Source organism: Balaenoptera physalus, assembly GCF_965194825.1.
Source record: "Balaenoptera physalus genome assembly, chromosome: 3".
In the NCBI taxonomy this organism is placed as follows: domain Eukaryota; kingdom Metazoa; phylum Chordata; class Mammalia; order Artiodactyla; family Balaenopteridae; genus Balaenoptera; species Balaenoptera physalus.
The window spans coordinates 11,750,188-11,760,523 of NC_138890.1; the positions used below are offsets into that span (position 1 = coordinate 11,750,188).

At 41.3% G+C, this 10,336-nt stretch overlaps 1 long non-coding RNA gene across 1 annotated transcript in view; it reads right to left on the reverse strand.

Moving 5' to 3' along the window:
• The window catches only part of LOC309657513, a 5,884-nt gene extending 2,874 nt beyond the window's left edge, over window positions 1–3,010 (reverse strand). Inside the window, exon 1 of the long non-coding RNA XR_014261830.1 lies at window positions 39–3,010. This is a non-coding gene — a long non-coding RNA (uncharacterized lncRNA). The remainder of the gene's footprint in view (window positions 1–38) is intronic.
• Between the last annotated feature and the right edge of the window lie 7,326 nt (window positions 3,011–10,336).

Sequence of the window (10,336 nt, forward strand, 5' to 3'; positions counted from 1 at the left end):
ATCTTTAAAAAAAAAAAAAAAAAGGAGGAGATTAGAACACAGACATACACAGAGAAAAGACCACGTGAGGACACAGGGAGAAGATGGCCATCTACAGGCAATGGAGAGAGGTCTCAGAAGAAACCAGATGCGTTGCTGACACCTTGATCTCGCACTTCCAGCCACCAGAACTGTCAGAACATAAATTTATGTTGTTGAAGCCACCCAGTCTGTAGTGTTTTGTTACGGCAGCCCTAGCAAACGAATATAATACCATTCAGAGTGAGTAAAATAAAACTAACTAAAAATGCCAGGTGCTGGTAAGGATTTGGAGCAACTGGAATGCTCATGCACTGCTAGTGGAAAAGAGTTAGGTCGTTTCATATAAAATTTAACATCACTGACCATATAATGCAGCAATCCCATTTCTAAGTGAAGCACAAACACATGTTCACACAAGAAATGTTTATAGTGGCTGGTTTTGGTAATCACCAAAAACCAGAAACATCCCAAATGCCCATCAGCTGGTGAGTGGATGAACACCATACAATGATCCCATCACACAATGGAATACTATTCAGAGAAGAAAAGGAATGAATTTTTGACACACACAGCAATGTGAATGAATTTCAAAAGAAGCCAGACTCTGGTTACATCCTGTGTGCTCCCTTTATAGGATGTTATAGGAAAGGCAAAAATTATGGAGACAGAACACAGATCAGTGGGTACTAGGAGTGGGAGGAGAGATTGTCTTCAAAGGGGCCAGGGGAATTTCAAGGGGAGAGGGCAGCAGAACTGTTCTGTATCTTGATCGTGGTCAAAACTTACAGAAGCGTATGCTGAGAATTCCACCTTAATCAAAAGAAAAGGAAAACCAGAATAGGCTCTGAAGCTTCTCAGACCTGTTCCTATCCTGTCTTTTCACCTTCGAGGTGTGTGGCATTGGGCGAGTAACCCCCCTTCTCCGAGCCTCACTTTCCTCCTAGGACGCCCAGCAGGAGCGTCTGGAGTTGGATTACAAAGACAGCTCTGTAAGAGTGCACAGAATGCTTCTGCTTGCACTCATCTAGCACCTGGTGGGTGTTGGCAATAAGCTGGCTCCCTGCCTTCCAGCACAAATGTTCTGGGATCTCGTTTTATGAGAGAACAGATTGTATCAAAATAGCCTCCCAGCCTATTTTGGGAAGGGGGTGGGCAAGCCACTGGCTGGTTGGGGGATGACTGGCAGGGCAGGCTGACCCTGCCATCCCATGTAGGTGTAAGAACTCTGATGGCCAGCTCTCAAGTCCAGCCTAATTTTAGATGCAGGTGTCACGCTCAATAGCTTCTTTGGTCTTGAGTTGAGAGGAAGGTTCTTTTATTGTTATTGTTATTGTTGTAAAATACACAACATGGTTCTATTATTATTGTTATTATTGTAAAATATGCAACATAAAATTTGCCATCTTAACCATTACTAAGTGCACAGTTCAGTGGCATTAAGTACATTCACATCGTTGTACAACCATCACCACCATTCATCTCCAGAACCTGTCCATCTTCTCAAACTGAAACTCTACCCTCATCAAACACTAACTTCCCATTTCCCCTCCCCCAACCCTTGGCACCCACCATTCTACTTCCTTTCTCTAAGACTTTGACTATTCTAGGGACTTCACATTACTGGGATCATACAGTAACTGTCCTTTTGTGACTGGACTATTTTACTCATCATAATGTCCTCAAGGTTCATCCATGTGGTAGCATGGGTCAGAATTTCCTTCCTTTTTAAGGGTAAATATTAGTACTTTATATGGATATACCACATTTTATTTATGCATTCATCCATTGATGAAAACATGGGTTGCTTCTACCTTTTGGCTATTTTGCAAAATGCTGCTGGAACATGGGTGTACAAATACCTCTTTGAGACCTTGCTTTCAGTTAAGAGGAAGATTGTTGTAGTGAAAAGGATGGGGTGTATGCAGAGCCACTGGGTGCCAGGGTCTAGTCCTACAGAGAAAGAGAGCAGTGACCACATTCCGAGGGCTTTCTTTCTTGGTGCCACGCCCTTTAATGAGCACTGTACATGCCTTATTTTCCTTGGTCATTGCAACAATCCAAGGTGGGTGTATGAATTTCCTGTGGCTATGGTAATAAATTACCATGAACTTGGTCACTTAAAACAAGAGGAATTAATTCTCTCACAGTTCTGGGGGCCAGATGTCTGAAATCTAGGTGTGGCAGGGCTGTGCTCTCTCTGAAGGCTCTAGAGGAGGATCCTTCTTTGTCTCTTCCAGCTTCTGGTGGCTCCAAGCATTCCTTGATTTGTTGCTGCCATCACTCCAATCTCTGCCCCCATCTTCACATGGCCTTCTCTCTCTGTCTCTTTCCCTTTCTTTTATAAGGACACTTGTCATTGGATTTAGAGTCCACTCTAAATCAAGGATGATCTTATCTCAAGAGCCTTACTGCAAAGACTCTTATTCCAAATACGATCACATTCACAGGTTCTGGGTAGACATTTATTTGGGGGTGGGGCTGGTTACAATTCAACCCATTATGGTGGGAAACTGTTATTCCCACCGGACTGATGGGGAAACTGAGACTCGGAGAGGGGAAGGAACTGACACGAGATACTTCTGCTGTTCCAGCCCTAGAACCAGCCATTTCTCCAAGGAGCCCTGGTTCTTTTGTTGGAGAATGGTATTTAGAAACCAAAACCTGTGCATGAGGTGTGCTCATTGCTACTGGGATATCATTGCTTCTAGTTCCAGCTCAGCAGTTGATGACCAACCACCCTAGGGTTTCCCAGAATGTGGGCATTTCAGTGTTAAAACTGGGATAGTCTCAGGCAAACTGAGACAGTTAGTCACCATGTCCAGAGGTCAGAGCTTTGAAATATGCATATGAATATGACACACACATCCATACAGGCACACCTATGAAATATTGCAGGTTCAGTTCCAGACCACCACAATGAAGTGAATATCACAATAAAGTGAGTCACATGAAATTTTTGATTTCCCAGTGTATATAAAAGTTACACTATACTGAGGTCTATTAAGTGTGCAATAGCATTATGTCTAAAAATTGTACATCTCAATTTAAAAATACATATTTGCCAAAAAAAGCAAACCATCATCTAAGCCTTCAGTGAGCCATAATCTTTTTGCTGGTGGAGGGTCTTGCCTCAGCGTTGATGGCTGCTGACTGATCAGGTTGATGATTACCAAAAGTTGGGGTGGCTATGGCAATTTCTTAAGACAACAATGAAGTTTGCCATATTTATTGACTCTTTCTTTCATGACCAATTTCTCTGTGGCATGTGATGCTTTTTGACAGCATTTGACCTACAGTAGAACTTCTTTCAGAATTGGAATCAATCTTCTCAAACCCTGCCACTGCTTTATCAACTACGTTTATGTAACATTTTAAATTCTTTGTTGTCATTTCAATGATCTTCACAGTATCTTCACCAGGAGTAGATTCCATTTCAAGAAACAACTTTCTCTGCTCATCCATAGGAAGCAATCCTCATTCATTAAAGTTCTATCATGATATTGCAGTAATTCAGTAACATCTTCAGGCTCCACTTCTAATTCTAGTTCTCTTACTATTTCTGCCACACCTGCAGTTACCTCCTCCACTTGAGTCTTGAACCCCTCAAGTCATCTATGAGGGTTGGAATCAACTTCTTCCAAACTCCTGTTAATGTTGATATTTTGACCTCTTCCTACAAATCACAAATGTTCTTAATGGCATCTAGAATGGTGGCGAATCCTTTCTAGAAGATTTTAAATTTACTTTGCCCAGATCCATCAGAGGAATAACTATCTATGGTGGCCATAGCCTTACAAAATGTATTTCTTAACATAAGAGTTGAAAGTCAAAATTATTCCTTGATCCATGGGTTGCAGAATGGATGTTGTGTTAGCAGGCATGAAAACAACATGAATCTCATTGTACATCTCCATCAGAGCTCATGGGTGACCAGGTGTATAGTCAATGAGCAGTAATATTTTGAGAGGGACCTTTTTTTTCTGAGCAGTAGGTCTCAACAGTGGGCTTAAAATATCCAGTAAGCCATGTTGTAAACAGGTGTGTTATCATCCAGGCTTTGTTGTTCCATTTATAGAGCACAGGCAGAGTAGATTTAGCATGATTCTTAAGGGCCCTAGGATTTTCAGAATGGTAAATGAGCATTGGCTTCAACTTAAAGTCACCAGCTGCATTAACCTCTAATAAGAGTCAGACTGTTCTTTGAATCTTTGAAGTCAGGCATTGACTTCTGTTCTCTAGCTATAGGAAGTCCTAGATGGCATCTTCTTCCAATATAAGGATATTTGGTCTACACTGAAAATCTGGCATGTAGTGTAGTCACCTTCGTTAGTTATCTTAGCTAGATTTTCTGGATAACTTGTTGCTTCACCGTATACTTTTATGTTATGGGGATGGCTTCTTTCCTTAAACCTCATGAACCAACCTCTGCTTGCTTCAAGCTTTTCTTCTGCAACTTCCTCACCTCTCTCAGCCTTCATAGGATTTAAGAAAGTCAGGGCCTTGTCCTGGATTAGGCTTTGGCTTAAGGGAATATTGTGGCTGGTTTGGTCTACCCAGACCACTAAAATTTTCTCTGTATCAGCAATAAGGCTGTTTCGCTTTCTTATCATTCATGTGTTCACTGGAGTAACACTGTTAATTTCCTCCAAGAACTTTTCCTTTGCATTTACAACTTGGCTGTTTGGCACAAGAGGCTTAGCTTTTGGCCTATCTCAGCTTTTGACATGTCTAAGCTTAGTCATTTCTAGCTTTTGAGCTAAAGTGAGAGACACGTGACTCTTCCTTTCACTTCAACACTTAGAGGCCCTTGTAGGATTATTTTTTATTTTTTATTTTTTTTACCTTGTAGGATTATTAACTGGCCTAATTTCAATATTGTTGTGTCTCAGAGAATAGGGAGGCTGAGGAGAGGGAGAGAGATGGGGGAATGGCCAGTCAATGGAGCAGTCAGAACATACACAACATTTATCAATTAAGTTCGCCATCTTACATGGGCATGCGGTTCATGGCACCGAAAACAATTACAGCAGTACCGTCAGAGATCACTGATCATAGATCACCGTGAAAAATATAATAATAATGAAAAAGTTTGAAATATTACAAGAATTACCAAAATGTGACAGAGACATGAAGTGAGCAAATGCTGTTGTTAAAATGGTGCTGATAAACTTGCTCTACACAAGGTTGCCACAAATCTTCAATTTGTAAAAAATGCTCAGCAACACAGGGTATGTTGTAGTCTTCTCCAGTAGGGAGAAATCTGCAATGTCTTTTCTTTTAACCATTAAGTGATGCCTCTTCCTACTCTCCACCTAAGAAAGGGAACGAGGAAGCAAAAGAATATTTATCAAGCAAACTACTGTACATTAGGTATTTGCATCTCTTACAGATGTTAGCCATAGGAGGCCACAGAGCTGGTGACATGAGCAGGGGCTCAGTCTCAGGTAAACTTATTAAAAATGTGACCTGGAGGGCTTCCCTGGTGGCTCAGTGGTTGAGAGTCTGCCTGTCAATGCTGGGGACACGGGTTTGAGCTCTGGTCTGGGAGGATCCCACGTGTCGCGGAGCGACTGGGCCCGTGAGCCACAACTACTGAGCCTGCGCGTCTGGAACCTGTGCTCCCCAACAAGAGAGGCCACGATAGTGAGAGGCCCATGCACCGCGATGAAGAGTGGCCCCCATTTGCCGCAACTAGAGAAAGCCCTCGCACAGAAACGAATACCCAACACAGCCATAAATAAATAAATAAATAAAATTAAAAAAAAAAAAAAGAAAATATCCATCTAGTTGGCAATACAATATTTAAAAAAAAAAAAGTGACCTGGAGCAGGTGACTTTACCTCTTGAAATTCAAGCATCTTGCCTCTACAATGGGTTATTTCAAGGATTAACTAAGAGCAGTGAGGCTGTGGTCTCATCTTGAGGCTTGACTGGGGAAGAATCTGCTTTCCAAGTTCACATGGTTGTTGGCAGAGTTTTGATTCTTGTGGCCTGTTGAACTGAGGACTCAGTTTTTTACGGGCTGTTGGCAGGAAGTTGCCCTCAATTTCTTGCCATGGGGGCCTCTTCAACACGGCAAATTCATCAAAGCCAGCAAGAAATATCTTTCCTGTTAGCAAAATGGAAGTCACAGTTTTGTTTTGTTTTTTAAAGTGAGGTGAAATTCACATAACATAAAACTAACCTTTTTAAAGTGAGCAATTCAGTGGCACTTAGTACATTCATAATGTTGTATAACTATCTCTTCTATTTAGTTGAAAGACATTTTCATCACCCCAAAAGGAAACCCCATGCCCAGTAGCAGTCATTCCTCATACCTGCTTCTGCAGCTCCAGGCAACCACAAATCTGTTTTCTGTCTCAATGGATTTGCCTCTTCTGGACATTTCATACAAATGGAATCATACAGTACGTGACCTTTTGTGTCTGGCTTCTTTCACTTAGCATAATGTTTTTATAATGGTTTTGAGCTTCATCCACTTTGTAACATATAGTGAAACTTTATTCCTTTTTACGGCTACATAATATTCCACATGTTGTTTCTCATTCATCCATTGACGGACATTTGGGTTGTTTCCACCCTTTGGCTATTGTAGATAGTGCTGCTATAAACATTTGTTTGAATACCTGTTTTCATATCTTTGGGTTATGTACCTTAGAGTGGAATTTCTGGGTCATATATTTTTTACAACCTAATCTTGGAAGTGACATTTCATCACTTCTCATCCCCATTTCAAGTGTACAATTTAATCAGTTTTGCAAAATGAATATGCCCACATAATCACCACCATAATTAAGATATGGAACATTTTCATCACCTACAAAGTTTTATTCTGTATTCTTTTGGATATATGCCAAGAAGCAGAATTTCTGGATCATATGGTAATTCTATATTTAATTTTTTGAGGAATCACATTCAATCAGTTGTTGATTTATGTTCATTCAAAACAAATTCCAAGTACCCTACAATCAAGGGTAGGGATTATACAAAGCTGTGGGCACCAGGTGCAGGGACCCACAGGGGCCCCATTAGAAGCTGCCCGCTATTTCTCATAAGCAAATCCAGACCACAGTTGCAGCTAGAAATTTCTATTAAGCACTCAAAACATGCCAAGCACATAAGCAGGTATTTTCTAAACAGTATGTCTTTGAAGTGGGTTGTTACACTCTAAGGGAAAAAATTTAGGCTCAGTGGCCAAGTGACTCGACATCAGTCACACAGAGCTGACAGTGGGGCAGAATTGAAATCCATACCTATCTCATTCCAAGAGATAGGCTTCTTCCTTTACACCTCACTTCTCTGGTTTTCTTTAAGGAAGCATAAGATACACATGTGGGAAGAGTTTGGCAGAGTCTCTGACGCTGAGCAGGTGTTTAGCAAAGGTAAGACCATCATCCAAAGGTTACCACAGACGTGGGCGGTTATAACTGTGTTTATTTTGCACTTTCTGATTGGTACCTGCCTGGAGGCATCTGGGAAAAGTCCTAGCTTAATCAGCGGAGGATACAAGCACCTAACTGAGCCCATAGAAGCCAGCTGAGAGGTCAAAGTGAAGGCACCAAGACAGGATGTTGGCAAGCCTGAGACTGAGTTCTGAGAGTGAGTGCTTCTCACCTCCTTATTGATCCCGGGCGAATTCCTCCTTATTAAATGGAAATGCTGGACCCAGGCGAATTCCTCCTTATTAAATGAAAATGTTGGACCAGGTCAAGGGTAGGTAAACTATAGCACATAGGCCAAATCCGGCCCACTCCCTGTGTTTGTCAATAAACTTTTATTGGCACAGAGCCACGCTCATTTGTTTACACATTGTTATGGCCCCTCTCAAGCTATAACAGCAGAGTGGAGTCATTTCAACAGAGACTGGCCTGTGCAGCTGAAAATATTGACTGTCTAGCCTTTTGAAGGAAAAGTTTGCCAGCCCTGGACTGGAAGATTTTTAAGACTCTAACTCTAAAAATCTGATAATTAATGGAAGAAATGAACAGTACAATTAACTAGGTAAAACCAAGGCAGTCGTATCAAACTCTGTGCCACCCCACAAATGGGCATCTCACCATCCCTCAAGTATTCACGTTTCCTCATAAAAACCTACCATAATTAGGTATCTTAGGTCAGACTGCTATAACAAATTACCACAGACTGGGCTCCTTAAACAACGTTTATTTCTCACAGTTCTGGAGGCTGGGAAGTCCAAGATCAAGTTGTCAGCAGATCGTGTCTGGTGAGGGCTCTCTTCCTGGTTTGTGAATAGCTGTCTTCTCTTCGTATCTTCACATGGCAGAGAGCAGAGAGAGACCCACCCACCATGTCCTCTGCCTGCCTCTTGTTTGTAGAAAAACCTTAGCCTCCTAGGCCTTCCCCAAGTTCCAAAGAATAAATTTAGAGAAGTGAGAAAGTGCAGATCCAAAGAAAAACATTCAAGCAAGACAAAATAATAATAGTTTAGCCATTAAACAAAATCAAAGACCTTTAGTTCCTCCTCAAGGGCTATAGATAATATTCTGAGCCATATTCTTGAGCTATTTTGCAGATACTGAAAACCCAATTCAGGTGGAAGAAGTTAACTGTATGTTGACCACAAACACATAGATCCCAGGCTGGTTGGAACCAGAAGGTTGATGATGTTGACTCCTGATTACCTCACCACCAGCCAATCAGAAGAATGTTTGTGAACTGATCATGCACGTTGCAAGCCTCTCCTTCATCCTGTCCTTAAAAACCTTTCCCTGAAAGCCATCAGGGAGTTCAGGTCTTTTGAGCATTAGTTGCCTGGACTCCTCGTTTGGTGCCTGCAATAAATGCTGTACTTTCCTTTAACACAATCTTTTGTCAGTAGATTGACTTTACTGTGTGCTGGTGAGCGTACTTAAGCTTGGTTTGGTAACAAAACCGTCACACAAATGAAGAGAATGATGAACATGAGATGCAAGTTCATGGCTGGGAACATGACTGGGTGAGGTGCAGGGAACTTTCAAGTATTGGAAATGTTCTATTTTTTAAGCTAGTTCAGGGTTGCCTGATTTTGTACAACCCTAGAGCTAAGAATGGATTTTACATTTGTTTAATGATTGGGGGGAAAAGAGAGGACAGTTGTGTCATGATGTGAAAATTATATGAAATTCTAATCACGTGTGTCCAGAAATAAAGTCTTTTGTGTGTGTGTATTCATTATTTATTTATTTAACATCTTTATTGGAGTATAATTGCTTTACAATGGTGTCTTAGTTTCTGCTGTATAACAAAGTGAATCAGCTTTACATATACATATATCCCCATATCTCCTCCTTGCGTCTCCCTCCCACTCTCCCTATCCCACCCTTCTAGGTGGTCACAAAGCACTGAGCTGATCTCCCTGTGCTATGCAGCTGCTTCCCACTAGCTATCTATTTTTGGCAGTATATATAAGTCCATGCCACTCTCTCACTTTGTCCCAGCTTATCCTTTCCCCTCCCCATGTCCTCAAGTCCATTCTCTACATCTGTGTCTTTATTCCTGTCCTGCCCCTAGGTTCTTCAGAACCATTTTTATTTTTAGATTCCATATATATGTGTTAGCATACGGTATTTCTTTTTCTCCTTCTGACTTACTTCACTCTGTATGACAGACTCTAAGTCCATCCACCTCACTACAAATAACTCAATTCTGTTTGTTTTTATGGCTGAGTAATATTCCATTGTATATATGTGCCACATCTTCTTTATCCATTCATCTGTCGATGGACACTTAGGTTGCTTCCATGCAGAAATAAAGTCTTATCGGCACACATTCATGCCCATCTGTTTATGTATTGTCTATGGCTGCTTTCAAGCAACAAAGATAGAGCTGAATAGTTGAGCCATAGACCATCTAACCTGCAAAGCTGAAAATATTTACCATCTGGACTTTAATAGAAAAAGTGTCTATTTTGTTACTTCTCATGGCTTATATCTAAATTTGTTATATCTTACGTCTAATATTGAGCCTCTCCAAACTATGCAATTCTTAGAACATGCCATGCTCTCTCTCACCCCAGAGCATTTGCACGTGCCATCCTCAAGGGGAGAATCCTTCTTTGCTTATTCTAGCTTCTGGTGGCTCGAGGCATTCCTCAGCTGGGGCTGCCTCACTCCAATCCCTGTCTCTATCACAATGTAGCCTTCTCCTCTGTGTCTATGTCTTCTCCTCTTCTGTCTTTTATAAAGGCACTTGTCATTGGATTTAGGGCCCATCCGGGTAATCCAGGATGATCTCATCTTGAGATCCTTAACTTAATTACATCTGCAAAGACCCTTTTGCCAACTAAGGTCACATTCACATGCTGGCAGTTAGAGCA